We start from the raw sequence: 20,506 nt of genomic DNA on the forward strand, positions 1-20,506 counted from the left end.
ATTGTCCAGCACTCCCTAGTGAGATGACCCCAGTACCTCAGTTGAAAATGCAGAAATCACCGGTCTTCTGTGTTGTTCGCGCTGGGAGTTGGAGACTGGAGCTGTTCCTATTCGGCCATCTTGCTCTGCCCCTGTATAGTCCATTTTCATACTGCTATGAAGAAATACCCAAGACTGGGTAATTTATAAAGAAAAAGAGGTTTAATAAGACTCATAGTTCCATGTGGCTGGGGAGACCTCACAATCATGGTGGACAGCAAAGGAGGAGCAAAGGCATTTCTTACATGGTGACAGGCAAAAGAGTGTGCGCATGAGTTTATTGTGGCACTATTCACAATAGCAAAGACTTGGAACCAACCCAAATGTCCATCAATAATAGACTGGACAAAGAAAATGTGGCACATATACACCATGGAATACTATGCAGCCATAAAAAAGGATGAGTTCATGTCCTTTGCAGCGACTTAGATGAAGTTGGAAACCATCATTCTCAGCAAAATATCACAAGGACAGAAAACCAAACACCACATGTTCTCACTCATAAGTGGGAGTTGAACCATGAGAACACATGGACACAGGGAGGGGAACATCACACACTGGGCCTGTTGTGGGGTGGGGAACTGGGGAAGGGGTAGTGTTAGAAGAAATACCTAATGTAAATGATGAGTTGATGAGTGCAGCTAACCAACATGGCACATCTATATCTATGTAACAAAATTGCATGTTGTGCACATGTACCCTAGAACTTAAGGTATATAATAATAGTAATAATAAAGACATTCAGAAAAAAAAAAAGAGAACAAAGCAAAAACAAAAGCATGTGTGGAGGGAAACTGCCCTTTATAAAGCCATCAGCTCTTATGAGACTTACTCATTTCCTGTGAGAACAGCATAGGAAGAACCTTTCCCCACGATTCAGTTACCTCTCATCGGGTCCCTCTCATGACATGTGGGGATTATGGGGGCTACAATTCAAGATGAGATTTAGGTGCAGACACAGCCAAACCATATCACTATCCATATGCAGAATACTGAAGCTGGACCCCTTCCTTACACCATATACTAAAATCAATTCAAAATGGATTAAAGACTTAAGTTTAAATCATAAAACTATAAAAATCCTGGAAGATAACCTAGGAAATACCATTCTAGACATAGTTCCTGGCAAAGATTTAATGACAAAGATGCCAAAGCAATTGCAACAAAAACAAAAATTGACAAATGAGATCTAATTAAACTTTGCGTTCTGCAAAGCTAAAGAAATTATCAACAGAGTAAATAGACAACCTACAGAATGGGAGAAAATATTTGTAAACTATACATCTGAAAAAGGTCTAATATCCAGAATTTATAAGGAACTTAAACAAATCAATAAGCAAAAAAGCAAAGAACCCCAGTAAAGAGTGGGCAAATGACATTAATAGACACTTTTCAAAAGAAGACAGACTCACAGTCAATAGGCATGTAATAAAAGTGCTCAACATCTGTATTAGTCCATCCTTGCACTGCTATAAAGAAATACCTGAGACTGAGTAATTTACGAAGAAAAAAGTTTTAATTGGCTCATGGTTCTGCAGGCTGTACAGGAAGCATAGCTGGGAGGCCCTAGGAAACTTACAATCATGATGGAAGGTGCAAGGGAAGCAAGCACATCTTACATGTCTGGAAGAAGAGGGACAGAGAGAAATGGGAGGTACTACACATTTTTAAACAACCAGATCTCATGAGAACTCACTCACTATTATGAGAACAGCAAGAGGGAAATCCACCACTATGATCAAATCACCTCTGACCAGGTCCCTCTTCCAACACTGGGGATTACAATTCAACATGAGATTTGGGCGGGGACACAAATCCAAACTGTATCAATATCACTAGAGAAATGCATTAGAAAAATGCAAATCAAAACCACAATAAGATGCCATCTCCCACCAGTCAGAATGACTATTATTCAAAAGCCAAAAAATAACAGATGCTAGTGTGGTTATATACTGCTTGTAGGAATGCAAGTTAGTTCAGCCATTGTGGAAAGCAGTGTGGTGATTTCTCAAAGAACTTAAAACAAAAGTACCATTTGACCCAGCAATTTCATTATGGGGCATATACCCAAATGAATATAAATCATTCCACCATCAAGACACACACGTGTATGTTCATTGCAGCACTACTCACAATAGCAAAGTCATGGAATCAACCTAAATGCCCATCATGGTAGACTTGATAAAGAAAATGTGGTACATAGACACCATGAAACACTATGCAGCCATGAAAAAGAACCAGATCATGTTCGCTGCAGCAACATGGATGGAGCTGGCAGTCATTATCCTAAGCAAACTAATGCAGGAACGGAAAATCAAATACCACATATTCTCACTTGTTAAGTAGGAGTTAAACTTTGAGAACACATGGCCATAAAGAAGGGAACAACAGACACTGGGGCCTACTTCAGGGTAGAGAGTAAGATGAGAAAGAGGATAAAAAAATACCTATCAGGTACTATCCTTATTACCTGGATGATGAAGTAATTTGTACAACAAACCCCTGTGACATGCAATTTATCTATATAACAAACTTGCCAAAAAAATGGTGGAGATGAAATAATCTCTCTCTCTCTCTCTCTGCTTTTTCCAAGTATTTTTTCTTTCAGGGTGCTAAATAAAGTATGTTAACATATAATGTCTTATTTACAGAAATAAAAGTTAGTTATTGAAACAATTTGTAATTTAGTTCTTGAAGTAAGAAATTCAAAAAGGTGATAATTAGGGCAGTTGAAAATCAGCATTATAGGGATGGATGTGTTTTCCTTTTGTTCCCAACAGCTGGGCAGACTATGCTGAAAAGATTCAGTTCTCTGAGTTTACTCCAAGTGGTATAGCTTATACTTGTAATGTTCCTTTAACTCTCTTGTCACAAGGCTTTAGCTCATCAGGTAAACCTTAAATAAGTACATCTTGACTCTTCCAATAAGATATAAAAACTCATCAATGAGTTCAGAAATTAGATTTGAAATCTAAGCATTATTTCCCACATAAGGAAGTTTTCAATGTGTACATATTTTTTAGTACATGTGCTGAGTCCAATCATGTATTTTAGTAAATGAATATATGTCAATTTACCAATATTTGAATGCATAATTTCTTAGTAAACAAAAGGTAAATTCAGTTATTCAATCAAATATTATTTATTGAGTTGCTACTATGGGCCAGGTACTATTTTGGTTTTGGAAAAGCAGATGTGAGCAGTGACTTTTTGGGAGGAGGAAGGGAAAACAAGGCAGATAAGCATATAGATATGTAACTCTGGTGGTGATATGTGCTATGAAAGATAAAGTGATCAGGTATATGAGTATGCGGTGGGGTGGGGGGCTTTTAGAGAGGTCAAGAAAACTCAGAGAAGGGGACATTTGAATAAAGACTCGAGCTAAGTGAGAGAGTAAGCCATGTCATTATATGAGGACAGCATCCAAGCAGAGGCAAAGTATAGCTGAAAGCCCTATGGCAGGGGTGTATTTGTGCTTGGAATGTTTGAGGAATAATGAAGAGACCAGTGTAGCTGAGCTGGGCAAAAGGTAACATGTCAGGTGTCAGAAAGATAGTAATGGGGCCAGACCATGTAGGTCTTATACACCGTGACATCAACTTTGTGTTCCATTCTGAGTTTCTGGGTTTCTAGGAAACACCATTAAAACAACATGGCAGACCTGGAAATCCCTCAGCAATACCCACATAAGAATCTGGAGATATGCCAGGGCTGCCTTGCCTTGGCCCACAATGACTGCCAAGGAACCAGATGCTATTGCTTGAAAAATATTCTACACTGCCCAGCTTCTATGTCCTTCAATTGTCATCCATAATGAAGCTTCCAAAAGAACACAGAATAAAGGCAAGCATGGGTAACTGTGTAATGACAAGAAAATGGTCTTTATTTAAATTGTGAAATATATATACTTGAGAAAACAAAATTGCATAAAAGGAAAGTATAAGATTATTCAAATGCTGTTTTTTCACTTAATTATTGGACAGAACAAATATTACTAGATGGAAATGAACATGCTTATTATATCAAAATGTTTTTACTGTTTTTAAAGTAAACTAGGTATTTAATTTCTCAGCAGACTTTGGAAGATTGCAAAGAAAAATCAGGCTAATGAACAAAAATAATAATATACAGATTTATTAAATATAAATTTCATGTTAATACTAAAGTACAATATGTGTTTGTTATAAATATTGAGACATAAGGAAGTATTTTGAATTTACTTACAAGTGATCAGGTAGACTAGACAAGAAACATAAAATATCCTCTTCTTACTTTCTTCTTACATTTTCTTCTGTATTTTTTAAATGAAAACAAAAATGTTTTACCCCATTTCAAGGCAACTTTACTGACCATCACTTTTTAAACTGCAAATTATTAGTACTGCCAATTGGAGAACTTCAGCACATTTTGCAGTATGTAAATATGCCATCTGTATCCTACAGTAATACCCATGGCTTACTCTCTAATTAGCAGAAGAAATGATACCTTATATATATCAACCATAGTAAAAATCATTCAAATAGTATACAATAAGCATACAACATGCTTTATTGTCATTAGATATGATACTGATACATAGCACAATAATCCACTTGAAAAATTCATATAGCAGATAAAGCAGGTAACAGTTAATATAAAAGACTGAAGAAGAAATTTAGAAAAAGTGAGGTCTTATAAGTTGCTATGAGAGACAGAATAGTATAGTGAACCACTGTTAACTAGCTGGGTGAACTTGGGCAGTTATTTAATCTCTCTGGGCCTTACATTTCCACATCTGTGAAAATGGGGATAACAATAGAACCTACTCCAAAAGACTGTTGTATGGAATAAATGAATTAACATGCAGAATGTACTTAAAACACAGGCACATTATGAAGACCTAACATGAATTCTTGTAGGTACATCTTCTTTAACAGAAAACACTCTAAAGATATTATTCAGAAAAATACTTATTGGTATTTTTATTTATTTAGCAAAAATATATTACTGATGCAAAGATGAAGAAGATATGCTGTCTTTCAGGACATCAGAGATATGCTGTCTCACTGCACGGATGGGAAGAAGACATGGAGAAAAACATAATATAATAAATGGTAAAATGGAAGCATTTACAACTTACTACTGAAACACCATCACTGGGAACAATTAATTTTGACAGAGGGACAGTTAGGTAGGCTTTACTCACAGTGAAGCCCCAGAAAGAGGTCCTTTGTTAACTAAAAGTTTAAAAATAGCCAGGCACAGTGAAACATAGGGAGACTCTGTCTCTAAAAAGTTTTTTAAAAAATTAGTCAGGCATGGTGGCTCAAACCTGTAATTTCAGCTATTCCAGAGGCTAAGGTGGGAGGATCACTTGTGCTTGGAGTTTAAGGCTGCAGTGAGCTATGATTGTACCACGGCACTCCAGCCTGGGTGAGAGAGCAAGATCCCAATTCTAAAAAAAAAAATAATATTTTTTTAAAAAATCTAGCAGAATGCACACCAATCCCTGCAATGAGGAAGTGTTTGGGCTAATTGAGTTTCTGTTCTGTATTTAGTGATGTCTCCCCTTTCGGCTCATTCTTTTGGACTCGCACCCCGAGACTATTCCACAGAGCTAAGACGTTCACACTAAGGGCCAATGGGGTATTGAGAGTCTTAAGATTTATAAAATGTACCACTTCTCTGGAAAAGGAGAAAGCACCCTTGGCTATTCATGTAGGGAACAAGAACTTTCTTTTATTCTTTTTATTGTCAATTTAAAGATTGATGCAAAAAAAAATAAGGAAAAAGTCTTTAAGCATTCACAGTACTAATAATTTAAGGGAGATTTTCCTAAATCTTAATATCTCTTCTATGCCTGCCATAACACTCCTAGAAAACTCTCATTACATGATGTAAAATCACAGCTTTAGTTTGTTAAGAAGGCATAATTCCAAGTGGACCATGGAATATTTATGTCTCTATGCAGCTCTTTGAAGGAATAATCTTATATTTTTGTGACTGTCGTGGGTCAGAGGTTTAAATCAGCACTTCTTTCTGTCACTTCTTATGTGTTTCACTATAATTTACAGCTCAGCAAGATGAATCATAAGACAAAAGTGTCTATTTTATTTCAGCAACTAATTCTAGTTAATCAAAGATTTCCAACCCAACAACCCAGCATGAAACTCTGCATGGAAAATATGAAGAGAACAAAGCATTTTGTCAATAACACATCTCATGATGTAAACACATATGTCTCTTAAAGGAAATTTTATCGTTTCCACATTATCAGCATACAAAAGGAGCATTCTTGTCACAGACCTGGTGCGACTGTGGAGTCATCGTCACTGGAAACAAGAGCCTGATTAGGTTCCCACACAGATATGAATAGACTTTCCTTTTTTAGTGGAATAGCTGCTTTTATTCCTTTTTAAAACAGACTGGTAATTGTCACCCTAAAAACACTGAATTGTACTAGGGCAACATTTGTTTCTGCTCTTTTTTCCCATCTTTTTAGAATCAGCCAATAACATTACTATCCCTTCTGGTTGGTCCTCTTCTGGAAAGTCTGAGTTAATCCACAGCTGTGTGAATGTGAAAAAGGCACACAGCAGGCTAAGTCTGTTGGGTCTCCTGTCTGCTAATAAAGTGAACAGTCTGCAGGACAGATGTTAAGAGGATCTGTTAAATAAGTCAGTGGCAGAGATCCTGACCTCTGCCAAGGAACATTTTATTATTCCAGAAAGGGGAATAACTGCAAGGCATAAACAATTAGAAGAACCACAGCTTTTCTTCATAGATTTCTTACTTCTTGCTTTGTCATTTGGTTGAAATACAGTATCAAGGCCCATTCACTGAGAAGCAATGTGCTAAATATGATTGGGCTTAGTATAAACTGCAGATTACAGGATTTCCCCAAATCCCCAGGAAATGGCTGGACCTTGGCTTTGCTTCAGTCTTAAACAGTTTTGTTTATTCAGCGTGTATCATTACACTATGTGTACAGTCTCATTTGCCACAGGGTACCATTGTACTAAAGGGACTATCAATCTTACCAAACACAGTGCCTTAACTATTAAATCTAGTGTAATGGGGAATGTAAACTAGAGATCAAATTAACAGAGGAATATCACACCATAAAGTTGTTCACTATACCTTATACTACTTCACCATTTGTGGTGTGAATAAAATCATGTCTACCACATGCATTCCAGATTCCCTTGTGCAGTATAAAAGGTACTCTGTGATCTGACCCCTTGCATACCTTTCCAATCTCACCTGTGATTGCTCCTGTACACTTAGCCTGTGCCAGCTGTTTGTCATTTCTGAATGTGCCATGCTGTCTATTGCTTCTACACCTACGGGCAGCTATTCTCTTTGTCTGGAGTGATTTTTTTCTTCTCTGCATCTTTGTCATTCTGCATCCTTCCCCATAAACCTGGGGAACTTATACCTTCTTTTAAGATTCAATTTTAACATCACCTTATCCATGAAGATTGCCAGTACTTCCCCAGGCAGAGCTAAGCACTTCCTCCTTCCATAGCATTTTCACTCTGGGAACACACCTATTTTAACAATTATCAATCGCTTACTAGACTGTGGGCCCTTTAGGGGCAAGAGTCAAATTATCTTGATCTTAGGGTGCCCAAAATAGAAAAGAGTGCATACTACACAGTAGGCACATAATAAACATTTGGGGAATCAATCTATGTGTGAACTAATTAAATAATTAATCTTTTCATCATGTTAGTATAAGCTTATATTCTAGTTTTGCCACTACTACCAGCACTGTAACAGGGTCTTACACTTTTAATGTCTTACTTTGTTTTGTTAATGAATTATTTTCATTAGGTTGGTATATTCGATTGTGAAAAAAATATATCTCTACTAATACTGATCGCACATTGACCCCCACTTAGAATAGGTAGGAGCATGAGATATACTATCGTCTTGGCCAATTCAGTTGAATTCAGTTAAATTTATGCACAAGAAGCAACCAAATTTAGTTATTTACACTATTGGCTAACAATTCTATACACCTAACTCAGGTCACAGACTAGCTGTGTGGCTTTGGTCAAGTTAATCTATCTCTCTAGACCTCAGTTCCTTCAACTATAAAATTATAAGATTTACATAGCACTTGACAGTATATAAAGCACTTTTCACAAACATTTTCTTATGTATTCCTCACAACTTCCCTATGGGGTTATTTTTCCTAATCCCATTTGATAAAATCTAGGTATCAGGAAGATTAATTTGTCCAAGCACATGGAATCTGTGGTAGAGTTGGGACTTGGCCCTCAAAGCCTCTGAAGGCCTTTCTAGCTCTGGAAGTCTATGGAATTTTACAATCTCATTGCCTATTTGTGAAGGCTTTATTTTCAATAACATGACATTTGTTTCATGATTAGTGGGAAATCTATGTTAAAGTACCCCAATTGTGGAGTGGCTGTCACTTCTTGCTGAAGAGCACTGTACTGGGCCTCATGCTTTTTGAAATCAGAAACAGTCATCAGGCATAGAGATTAGGACAAAAGGATTTCAAACTGCCTGTACACAATCACCTTGGTCAATCAATAAATCAGTATATATATGTACATACACACATGTTATATATACACACACATCTCAAATGATTAGCCCTATACTATCTGTTCCTATCACTTTAAAGTATTACTCATTTAATTTATTTCTTCCTGAGACTATTACTATAAGAGGGCAGTAATTTGCTTAGCTTGGTTGCTTAAAAGAGTACCTAAGGTACATAGTACATGTTTAATACATATTTTTCAAATTAATGAATGAATAAGAGAGATACAAGCAGAAGGGTATGGACAAACACATTTATTGAGTATCTGCCATGCAGTAGACATTGTACTAGGCAATTTGCTTATATTATCTCATTTAATCCTAACCCCAACCCTACTGAGGGGGTGTCATTATCCCAGTTCACAGATGAAAAGACTGAGGTTCACCAGAAATTAGCTCATGGTCACTTACCTTTTTTAACTGCAGAATTCTTATGGAACCAAGAAACACCACTTTCCTGGAACCTCTAACCCATTCATCATTGTATAGACAGAGAACATGTAAGAGAGCAAGCCAGTTGCTAAACCAAGGGTAGCATGTTGTTTCAATAAATGGTCACAGATCATCATCTGATGATACACAGTCATCTTCCTGTTTCATAGTGGGGTATGTCTGTATTTGGCAATACAGTTTCATAATCAGGAAATGGAGGCAGAGGTAGATCTAAAATCAGGAGGGTATGGTTGGATATAGGTGAATGATAGATTACTACTTTGTTCTGCATATAAAAAATGCCTCTTTATCAAAACCATTGATAAACGAATGGAGAAGTGAAGCATTTCCATCCAAATTAGTCACATTTAGCTCTCTACTATTTCAACAAAGCTTCTGTCTCCTGCTCTCAGGATCTCACTCTCTTGCCTTCTCTATTGTGTTATGTCTGAGCCAATGACATAACTACACGTGATGAACGTACTGCCTCTTGGACCTGGAACAAACCCCTCTTTGGCTATGAAGAGGATGTTCTGAGCAGATGAACAGCAACACTGAGAGAGGATATCTTTTTCCTATGTGAGCTAAGTTGCTCCTCAACTCTGGAGGGCAATCCCAGTGTGGTGAGCACTGGTTGGGGCACATGCTCCATTCCATTCATTGACAGTGTTTCTCCTTTTCTAAAAAAAAAAAAAAAAGTTACTTGCTTTTTTTAAAGCAGACTAAGTGATAAACTATTGAGAAGCTAAACTACCTTTCCTATGGAGTTTTTTTTTGTTGTTGTTTTTGTTTTTGTTTTTTTTTGAGGCGGAGTCTTGCTCTGCCACCCGGGCTGGAGTGCGGTGGCCGGATCTCAGCTCACTGCAAGCTCCGCCTCCCGGGTTTATGCCATTCTCCTGCCTCAGCCTCCGGAGTAGCTGGGACTACAGGCGCCCGCCACCTCGCCCGGCTAGTTTTTTGTATTTTTTTTTTAGTAGAGACAGGGTTTTTTAGTAGAGACCGTGTTAGCCAGGATGGTCTCGATCTCCTGACCTCGTGATCCGCCCGTCTCGGCCTCCCAAAGTGCTGGGATTATAGGCTTGAGCCACCGCGCCCGGCCTCCTATGGAGTTTTTAAACTGAGTCTCTGAGAAGGAGTTTGATACAATTCAATGACTGAAGTAATACCTTTGTCCATTTAAGCATTAAATGGCCCATTGAAACACAGCTTAGTTGGAGGGAATTTCAAAAGGCAGTACTTTCTAATTATTTTAGAAAATTTCTCTCCCAGCTAACTAGAGCAGAGCTTACAAACTGCAGCTCAATCACTTTCCACAGTCTCTCAGGTCAGCCTCTCACTAGCATTAATTAAATATAACCCCCTTAGAATACGAGAGGTTAAGTGAGAGCAACATAGCATTCTTCTCCAATACATTACTGTGAACCTAAATGGCCATAATCTGTTTATAAGAAGACTTCTTTTAGCACAGAGGTCTCACTAATGAAAAATTATAAGAGGCAAAGCAACATAATGTGACAACTGCTCATCGCAAAACACATTTTAAACTACCCATTTCCACATCCATTGTGCTTAAATAACACATATCATAAAGAAAATTGGTGTAACAGATGGTTTCAGTTCTGGGTAGCAAACGCAAACCAGTTTTCAGTGTGATAAAGGGAAACAGTAAAAGCCAGTACATAATTCAGTCAGTCTCTTACCTAAAGGTCTTCCTTCTCCTCAAGTTAGAGACACTTTCCCCACAAGCTTCGAGTTTTAGTATATTTTCTTTTTTAACTAGATGCTAAATCTTCTATGGCACAACTTGAACAAACTCTAAAACTGAACAATTGCTGAAACAGTATGTTTCTATACTAGCCATTTTAATTTAGAAAAGACTCTTTAAGCTACAGGTTTATGGTTCTAAAAAGTTCCATGCACTGCCCAGAGCTATTTGTAAATTAAATCATTTAAAATAAGCTCTTTAATACTCTATAATTAGTCTTGTCTCTCTGAACATGACTTTACTGTAAATGCTCCTCCTTGATTCTCCTATTGTCCCAAGATTCCTGAGAAGAAAGCAGCCAAGCGATAGTTCAACATTACCGCTGCTTCAGTGCACTAATCGCTTAAAGAGCAGCAAGCACTCTGTGCTCTCTGCCCACAGTTCCCAAAGCCTCCTGGCCTGAGGCAGGCATCGTGACCCAGCAATGTCCAGATGTCAAGAGGAATACCCAGCTCCTAATGCAGCAGGCGCTCCATTCCAGTATGGTCAAACATCTGCTTCATCTGCTGGCATGCAACCTGCTGAACATGCTCAGAGTGCATCTCAGACTAGGGATGGGCAAGGATAGAGCTCCCCAGCTACTCCAGGAGACTCATCAAACTTTGAAACTATAAGACAGGCCCAGAAACTCTCAAAAAACAGGGCTCTGGCATTCAGCAAAAACATACTAAACATTTTCCTAAAGGAAAGCCACAGAATAAGATAAGACAGTTTTTATCATAGTAGTTGTACTCCTCATTAAATTCTCTTAGGCTTGATATTTCTTCTGGATATTAACTGGAAATCTGAAAAATACGTGAACTCTTTGGAATTCTGAGAATGTCATACTGACTTTGAAATTTTTCTCTTTTATAATTTAATTAAGTTGCCTTTAATTCACTTGAATATTATAACAAGAGGAGAATAAATTATACAAGAAAGCTTCTATTCCTACATACCAGTCAACAGAGCTTAATGCCAAGAATCCTGAGCAAGAGGTAAAATTTAAAATACACTTAAACCATGTATTACAGTCCTATTTTGTTTACTAGAATAGTAATCTTGTCCAGGTCACTTAACTCTTCTGAGCTTCACTTTCTTCTTCCAAAATATGAGAATAATATTAAAACATTTATACAAAGGCTAAATATAAATTGTTTTTAAAACTGTAAAAGACTATAAAATAGGTATGTATCTGTACTTGTATACATATATGTATGTATATATGTGTACACATATAATATTAATACTACTCATGTTTCTTTTAAAAAATTTTGTTTTAGAAAGAAATTCAGTCTCCTTTGTAATATCCAATTTACACATCAAGTGTAGCTAAGAATGATTTCATTCATCCTACGAGATTTCAGTAACTAGCATCCTGTAAAACCTAATGAACAGTTCCCAGGTTCTCACCAAATTTCATATTTACTTCACTGTGAAAGACAGGCTTATATACTATTAAAGTAAAAAATAATATTCCCTCATTGACAGCCTGAGTACATGATGTGCTTAATACTAATGAAGAGAGTTGTGACTGTTCTAGTTGGAGGTGACTGACTAGAATAAAATTTTTAGTTTTAAAGATCAAAGTGAAGAAAAAAATATTGATGATAAACAGTCTAAGAGGTCTTAATTTAAAAAATGTTTCCCATCCAGATTGAGGGAGATGGGATAGGTGAGGATATTTCTGTTAAGATGAGTAAGATTTGCAGTCCCATTTCTTTATTATATATTCCTTTCCTTATTTTCTCTTCTCCCACTAGAAGGTAAATTCTCGGAGGGCAGGGACTTTGTTTTATTCATTGATATGTCCCCAGTACGTAAAATAGGTGTTCTCAATCTTGGCACTATTGGAATTTTAGACTGGATAATTCTTTGTTGTGGGTGGCTGTTCTGTGCTTTGCAGGGTATTCAGCAGCATCCTCACCTTCTAGACATTGTCAGCCAAACCGTTGTGGGGCAGGGTGGGGGTGGGGAAAGTTGCCCTCAGCTGAAGACTGCTGTCTAGTACAGAACCTGGCATATAATAGGCGCTAAAAATTTTTTTTGCTGAGTAATTGAATTAAATTTATTGTGTTGATTTGCTTGCAAACTTTTTAAAATACTTTTTTGGGGGGTAGTTTTAGGTTTGCAGCACAAAATTAATAGGAAAGTAAAGAGATTTCCCATATACTCCATGCTCCCATACATGTACAATCTCCCCCATTATAAACAGCCCCCACTTGAGTGGTATATTTGTTACAATTGATGAGCCTACATTGACACATTATAATCACCTAAAGTCCAGAGTTTACATTAGGGTTCACTCTCGGTGTTGTACATTTTATGTGTTTGGACAAATGTATAATGACCTGTATCTACCATTATACTCTCATACAGAATATTTTCACTATATAATAGTTCACTAAAAATCTTCTGTGCTCTGCCTTTTCACCCCTCTCCTCACCCTAAACCCCTGGCACCCACTGATATTTTTACTGCCTCCATAGTTGTGCCCTTTCCAGAATGTCACATAGTTGGAATCATGTAGTATGCTGCCTTTTTCAAATTTCCTGGGCATAATCATTTATAAACTCTCTTTTAAATGTAGATTTTGACACAACTCTAATGATACAATAAGTGTTAAGTTATTCCAACAGTCACATTCAAAGCTAACATGTGTGATTTCAAGTAAGAAGAATTTTAAAAGGATGTAATACTTCATTCTTTCTTTAATTTAAATGAGTAGATAAATTAGAGGGAAAACTTGATAGGGAATATGTAGGGTGACAGCAGCTCTATTTCAAACTGGCTTCAAATGAACACTGTATGCTTGCACTTTGTATAGTTTGAAATAGTCAAATACATGGATATACTTGAAGCAATAAATTTTTCATACATATCTACCACTTATTTACTTTTGTTTTAGTTCATACCATTCAAGGTCAATAGCTCTAGGGGAATTGCTGACAAGGCATCAAGGATTATGGTCGAGGTTAATATAGACATTGTAACATCAACCTGTAGCCTGTTAGCTACAGGTATGGTAGCTGGTGTTATAAGAGAAACACACAGTGAGAAATGAACTGAATGCAGTTTATTGGAAATTAAGAATTCTTCTTTGAACCTTTGCTTCTCCAAATGAATATGAACAGAGAGGCCTTAGGAAATTTATTTGGTTCTAACTTGGTTCCATTTCTTAGTCCATTAAATGGAAATGCAAATACTTGGTTAAATATGCATTGAATGAATATCGGTATCAAAGAATTCATGTTTAGAAAACTGGGGGGAAAACATTAAATTAGTTCCTCTCAATTTGACTCAATATGATTCTGCTGCTGTCATCAATTATAAGAGAAGAATGAAAGATAGGAACATATATAATAATTTTTTTAAATCCACATAGTACCCACATAGCACCTGATACATATTTAGTGCTTTTTATTTACATACAATTGAGAAAAGAATCCTTTTTAATGCCATGTAAGCTTGGGAAGATACAGAAGAGAATCCAGTTATTATCCTAATCTTTATAATCCAGAACAGCTAAAATAAAGCAAGATGTTTTCAAATCAGTACGTTGAGTTTAAATCACTATAAATTTTCCCTGAGTTTACCTGTAGCATATGAACTCTTCTACAAATAAAACAGAAAAGAGGAACTGGCAGAACAGTAATAACTATGTGCCAGCTCTAGTGGTCAGAAGTGAGGAAAAGCCATCCAACTGTAGCTTATCAATCTCTTTTAATTAAAACATCATAAAAAATGTCTTTCTCCTGTTCTGCCTATTCTGTTACCTGGAAGGTCAAATATTTTATCATATATTTTTCTGATATAAATTTCCTAAATGTTAAGTATCCTGACTTATTCCATAGTTGGAAACAGAAGTGAAGCATTTTCTAAAGTGCAAGAATGTTTTGCTTTCAAACTTTCTAATGTATCCTTAATCACATCATCTCTCAGAATCCCAACATAGCTCATTACAACATATACATACATACAGACATATGATACATAATATCAACCAAAAATATTTTAAAACTTCAGTTTGGTAAAACAAGAATAAAAATACCTGTCATTATTTTAGAAATAATCACATGTTATAAGAAATCTATGTAAATGTAATTACATGTGTTCACACACTGGAAGCTGCATATTGAGTGGATTAATTAGTGGGGCTAGAGCTAAATGACTGTTGACAAAAATCTTGTATCAGGAGAGAGAGAGGACTACATTGGTTATGAGTATAGCTGACTATCCCACCAATCAAATAACTGAAACACAGTGATTAACAGAGCTGATGTGAGAAGAGCCAACTATCTGAACTTTTAGGTATTACTTTAAAACCAAATAAAAAGCAAATTTCCAAAAGAAAATCCAGTTTATCCAATATTTTAATTTGAGGGTGGATATAAACTTCTGCTTCACTGACTACAATGACAAGCTAGATTTCTAAGCATTTGGAATTGCCTTTATATTTGGCATCCTTCCCTAATCTACCTGTATTTGTTTAGCCTCCATTAGGATTCACTTGATACCCACACTTTTTCTGAAGAAGCCTATCCAGAAAAGTTGTTGACACAAAAGAGTGTCTCTCTCTTATAGACAGAGCACTCAATCAAACATTTTCTGGGGGAAAAAAATGTTTTCAAAGAAGCTTGGGTCCCAGATGTCCACCAAAGATGAAATGGATTAATTCATTCATTTTGCCAAATACTGTGCCAGGCAATGCTAAGGATTCCACAGTAAACAAAAGAGACAAAAACTCCCTGAATTCAGTAACTTACACTCTAATAGGTTAGACCCACCCATCAGAAGTACTTTAGACAACAAATCTAGAGTAGAATTGACTGCTTATTGGGGATACTGAAAAGTTTTGTCTGTTCTGATGATGGTTCAAGAGACATTTGTGGAAATCTAATACATGCTTTATTATTGCATTTATCATTTATAAGAACCCTGATAATGTATATTACACTCTTTTTACAATGAAAAAACCTGCAAAGGGAGGTATTTTGTAACAGTGCAAGACAACAGAGCAACAAAGTTATAGTGGAAACATTAATCCAAAGTTCTAATTCCATAAATGGAGTTCATTCCATTAGCCTACAGCTCATCTAAGCCTAGCTGTAATGGTCCTCCCAAATTCCACCACACTCTTAAAAATCAAGAAAAGAGTCAGAAGGGTGAGTGAAGGCTGATTAAGAGAAAAGCATGCATTCTCTTCAAAGCAGAGCCCCATGGTTGGCATCCTCAAAACAAGCTTTGAATCAGTGCATTCCTCTTTCTCCATTGGGTAGCCAGTAATAGGTCACCCTAATCAACTATTTATTCAACCCTCTTCTCTATTAGAAATTGCAACTTTCCAAGACTGCCCAGCAAAGCTAACTCAATCACCCTCCCATTCCCCCACAGCACTGAGGCATCTTTGCAATTGCAAATAAGAAGACAGGGTACAACAGACAGTGCAGAGCCTCTAAATACGACATCATAAAGACTCAGGCTGCAAATGAAACAGAAACACAGCATTCTCAATGCTGATGGGCACTTCTTTACTTTCAGTTTGTAGCACAAAAATGGACAATATCATTTAAATAAAATACGTGCTTGTACTCACTTTTGCAAAAACTTCAATTGTGCTCCTCCATCTTTGCAAACTTGGTAAGACTTCAGTAGTTTCATTTAAGAATAACTATGGTTGATAGATTTTCTTAGTGCCTTAAAACTCTACTATATTCCTTTCCTCAAATCTCCCCTAAACTACACATAATACTCATCAAATAACAGTGAAAATGTATTTATATTGATATTTTTAAATTTTCATATACAATTCTTTCATTCAGGCTACTATACATACTATCGTAATAAGAACTAGTATGTTAAAATATGTTCCAACTAAAGCTTGGTGAACTTTGAATGCTAGATAAAAATCACTCTCTGAAGCTAATGAAGACAGAAACTCTGCCTGCAACAATATTAAGTTTGTTTTCTCTGGTGATTCAGAGAAGTGAGCAATCTATCAGTAATACATTGAGTGAAATTACTTGTCTTGGAGGAATAACTGCTGACAGTCACTTTATCTCAGGGCTGACCCAAACATCTTCCGGCTGACAAACAAATTACTATGTCTATAGCTTTGAAAAGGTAACTAGCTTGTTTTAATTTTGATTGGTCTTTCAGAATCCCTTATACATATACTCAGCCCCATCCTTCATTGTATTTTTTTAAAAAGGCAACAAAAGTGTTTTGGGGGGAGCAGGTTTGAATTAATAAGTAAGAAAAAATAGTAAGAAAAGAATAACCCTATTATCTGATGCTAAGAAAAAGAACTGATATGCTTCTTTCCAAGACTGTCATGTGGATGTAACTGGTAAGTCTTGATGTCTACCCAACATTAAGACTGGCAGTGCCGCCAGTGACTGACTGGGTGAGTGAACACATTACAGAGACAGTATTGTAAGAATTAATTTTCTTCAATAAAGTGATTTTTAAGGCTCATATATTTCACAATCTAAACATATGTCACTGTTTCATAAACAAAATAAATGGATTAAAATAATACATTACCAATACGCTGACACATGGAGATATTTTAATTAGAAATTCTTAAGCTGTGTGATATTTAACTGCTGTATTTGCTGAAGAGAAGCATGCATCATTTAATAAGAAGGCATGAGGCAGGTGGATCACTTTGCATATGGTACCAGATTTTGTTTAATGTAAGCTACAACTATGAGGCAACACTACTCCCCATTAAAAACAAAACAAAACAAAACAAAATTAAGGATCTATCATATTGAAAGTAACCATATAAATGAATAAATACACTGAAGCCCCTTTTCCATTAAAAAAAAAAAAGTCATCCAGAGCTTAGTTCCCATGACAATATTTCTTCAGAAACAATCTAACATCATCGCTATTTAAAGGCTAAATTTACATGACTGCCTCATTATACTGGTTCCCTTTCCTTAACATTCTTTTTGACTTACTTAAGGACCAATGCTAACATAGCTGAAGAAAGCAAATGGCAACTGGTCCTGAAATTTATACGGGTGAGAGAATTGGAATAAGCAGCAATATAATATATTGTTTACTGTAGCAAGTGCCCTCTGTTCTCTAAAGGTCAAAAGCACTGTAACCTTAGAGTTACAGTTTCTGATTGTTCCCAGGGTTAAATACATTATCAAAATTAATGGTTCAAACCCCTCAACCTTCAGATATATGAGTATTCATGCCTGCATCTGCTGAACTGTTCAACTAAAAATAGCACTCTTTGGCCTTCTTTCTCCTAATATTGTGCCCCTGAGGCAGAGAAAACCAAGCCTTAGATCAGCACAGTAGTATTTTAAGAAATGATCCTTATGGAATCTTCCTTATTTTAAAGAAAGAAAGTAATGGCATATGCTAATATAAGGAGAGTCTTTCCATTTTAAATAACTTTTCTCTACTTGATGACACAATTTCAGGGTATACTTAATATATACCAAATGTTGTTAAGATTCACCCAGCCTCATTAATTTTAGAAATGACAACCTTTGAAGGACAAATTAACTGTAACATGAAGTAGAGAGCACCAGTTCTGAGTAACGCATGCAGTGGGGTGGGGGTGTATATGTGTTATAAGCTTTTCCTCCTAAGAATCTCTGTTTAGAAATAAAACCAGTTAATATTGTTGTAATGCTTTCTAAGCATCAATAGTTTATCATGATCATGTTTGTTGACAGAACTGTGATATTTTAGCTTGTCAAAGGAGGGGAGAAGACCCTAGCTAGAAAAGAAAGCAGATTTTAATAGCAATAAACCAATATATTATTAAAATATCCCTCTACCCTTGCTCAAGATTTAAAATGTTACTATCTAGCAGCTTAGATATGGGTATCTACTATGCTATTCACGGAAGTCCCAATAAACACGCTACACTCATACTAGGAAAGTTTGGGAAACCTGCCTTTTAAACAAGGTTGATCTTTTCTAACAAGTGTCCACATAAGTAAATAGGTCAAAGGTTTCCTGACATGCAGGAAAAAGGTGCAAAAATAGGAGGCAATAGAATAGAGCAAGAGTAAATAAAAACTGAGGAAACTATCAAAGCATCCAAATTTAAACTGCAAAGCTATGAAGGCTCTTGAATTAATAGTTTCTCTGTTTACCCTAATTAAAGTGACAGACACGTGACATATGTTGTGCTTCTAGATCAGCATCACTAGGGCACTGCACAGCTCTGGCACTCATATGTATGACATCATGGTTTCCCAAAACCCAACAGAAGCCAGATTTGATACATCAGGGATCAGTGATGGTGTGAGGGTTGGGAGTGTGGGGTGGGAAAGAAGCCAATCTAAGTGAAAAGTTAAGCAAAAGAAAAGACTGGGTAGAAACCTGGCTAAGAGAAGATTGATGGGATAGAACACAACACCTCAACAGAAAATCCAACAAAAAAGTCCAACAGGAGAGAAAGAAAAGTCTACCAGGAGAGGAAACAGAAAAGTCCAGCAGGACAGGAAGTCTTCAGTTTGAGCCAAGGCTACCTGATTTCTCATTCTTCCAGGCATTTAAAAGCTTCTCAAGATCACTGTCCTAAGTAGATAAGCTTGCTAATTGTCATCACACATATAAACTTGTTCCTAATGTCCAGTCATCTCTTTTTAGCTTTCCTAGGCATAGTAGATTGTCAGAATGTCTAGAAATGTGGTACTCACTCTACAGCCAAAAGACAGCCTTAGAAATTTCTTGTCTGTATAGAAGACAGGAGATACTCTGATAGTCTGTGTCTAGTCATGTCTGAGTGGAAACCCCTGTCTACCTCTTATGTCAAAGCAAAAGAAAAGAGGGAGGCAGTTAACAAGCTCTGGAATTCTACCTTAGGCTACTTCCAAGGGGGTCTTTGGTCTTGTCTCTTCCTTCTTCTTAGGAGTAATCATTCCCTATCATTTTTCAAAAAAGTAGATTCACAAGCAGCAGAAAAGGTAATGTTAAAGGGACCTTTTATTGACTACATAGTGTTTGAGCTATACAGACCAGCAGGGCCATCAAAATCTAAATGTACATCTTGCTAGATGCAATTATTTTCATTTTTGGATTGAGTTTCCCATCCTAGGTTAGAATATAAAATTTTCTATTATATCTAACCCAGAGAATTAAAGTGTCTTTCAGTTTGAGGTAAACTGTATCCACAAAAAAAAAAATTCAACAGGCAGCTGGAAATTCTCCAATATGATAGTCCCAGTGAGGGACCCCAGTGATGCAGAAAAGGGAATTAAGCATGAAATTGAAGAGAGGAGGACTGGGTTCCTGTAGAAGAAAAGGTCTTGGTTTTCATAAGCCATCTTCTCTCAAGTAGTAAGAATATCCCAACAAAACAACAAAGGACTCTACTGGAAGGTGAAATATGAAAAGAATATTGCAGAAGTTTGTCTGGGAAAAAGCAACCATCCAGGCCCAGGCACCCACCCCTACTTCATTCTGAGAAAACTGAGTATGTAGAATTAGAAATGCTGGGCAATAACCTTGACTCAATGAATATTTTATAGCCTTGGTTAAATAACTAGACCTCTCCAAACCTCAGCTGTTTTATCTATACAAGCAGAATTATATTTGATCAAATTTACAGGGTTATTCTATGGTCAAATAATTTTTTAATGTTTAAGTATTTTTTAAAAATACTATACAACACTATACATAAGAAAAGATAAAAGAGTGAGGGGAGAAAGATGGTTTTGAAGACACTTAAAATGTAAAGCTTTTGCCTGAATAGATATG

General features: G+C 36.4%; 1 protein-coding gene across 5 annotated transcripts in view; it reads right to left on the reverse strand.

Annotated features, from left to right (window-relative positions):
• The window catches only part of SOX6 (SRY (sex determining region Y)-box 6), a 535,498-nt gene that overhangs the window by 112,781 nt on the left and 402,211 nt on the right, over positions 1-20,506 (reverse strand). The window lies entirely within an intron of this gene.

This window comes from Colobus angolensis, unplaced genomic scaffold, assembly GCF_000951035.1.
Source record: "Colobus angolensis palliatus isolate OR3802 unplaced genomic scaffold, Cang.pa_1.0 Scaffold412, whole genome shotgun sequence".
Classification (NCBI taxonomy): Eukaryota; Metazoa; Chordata; class Mammalia; order Primates; family Cercopithecidae; genus Colobus; species Colobus angolensis.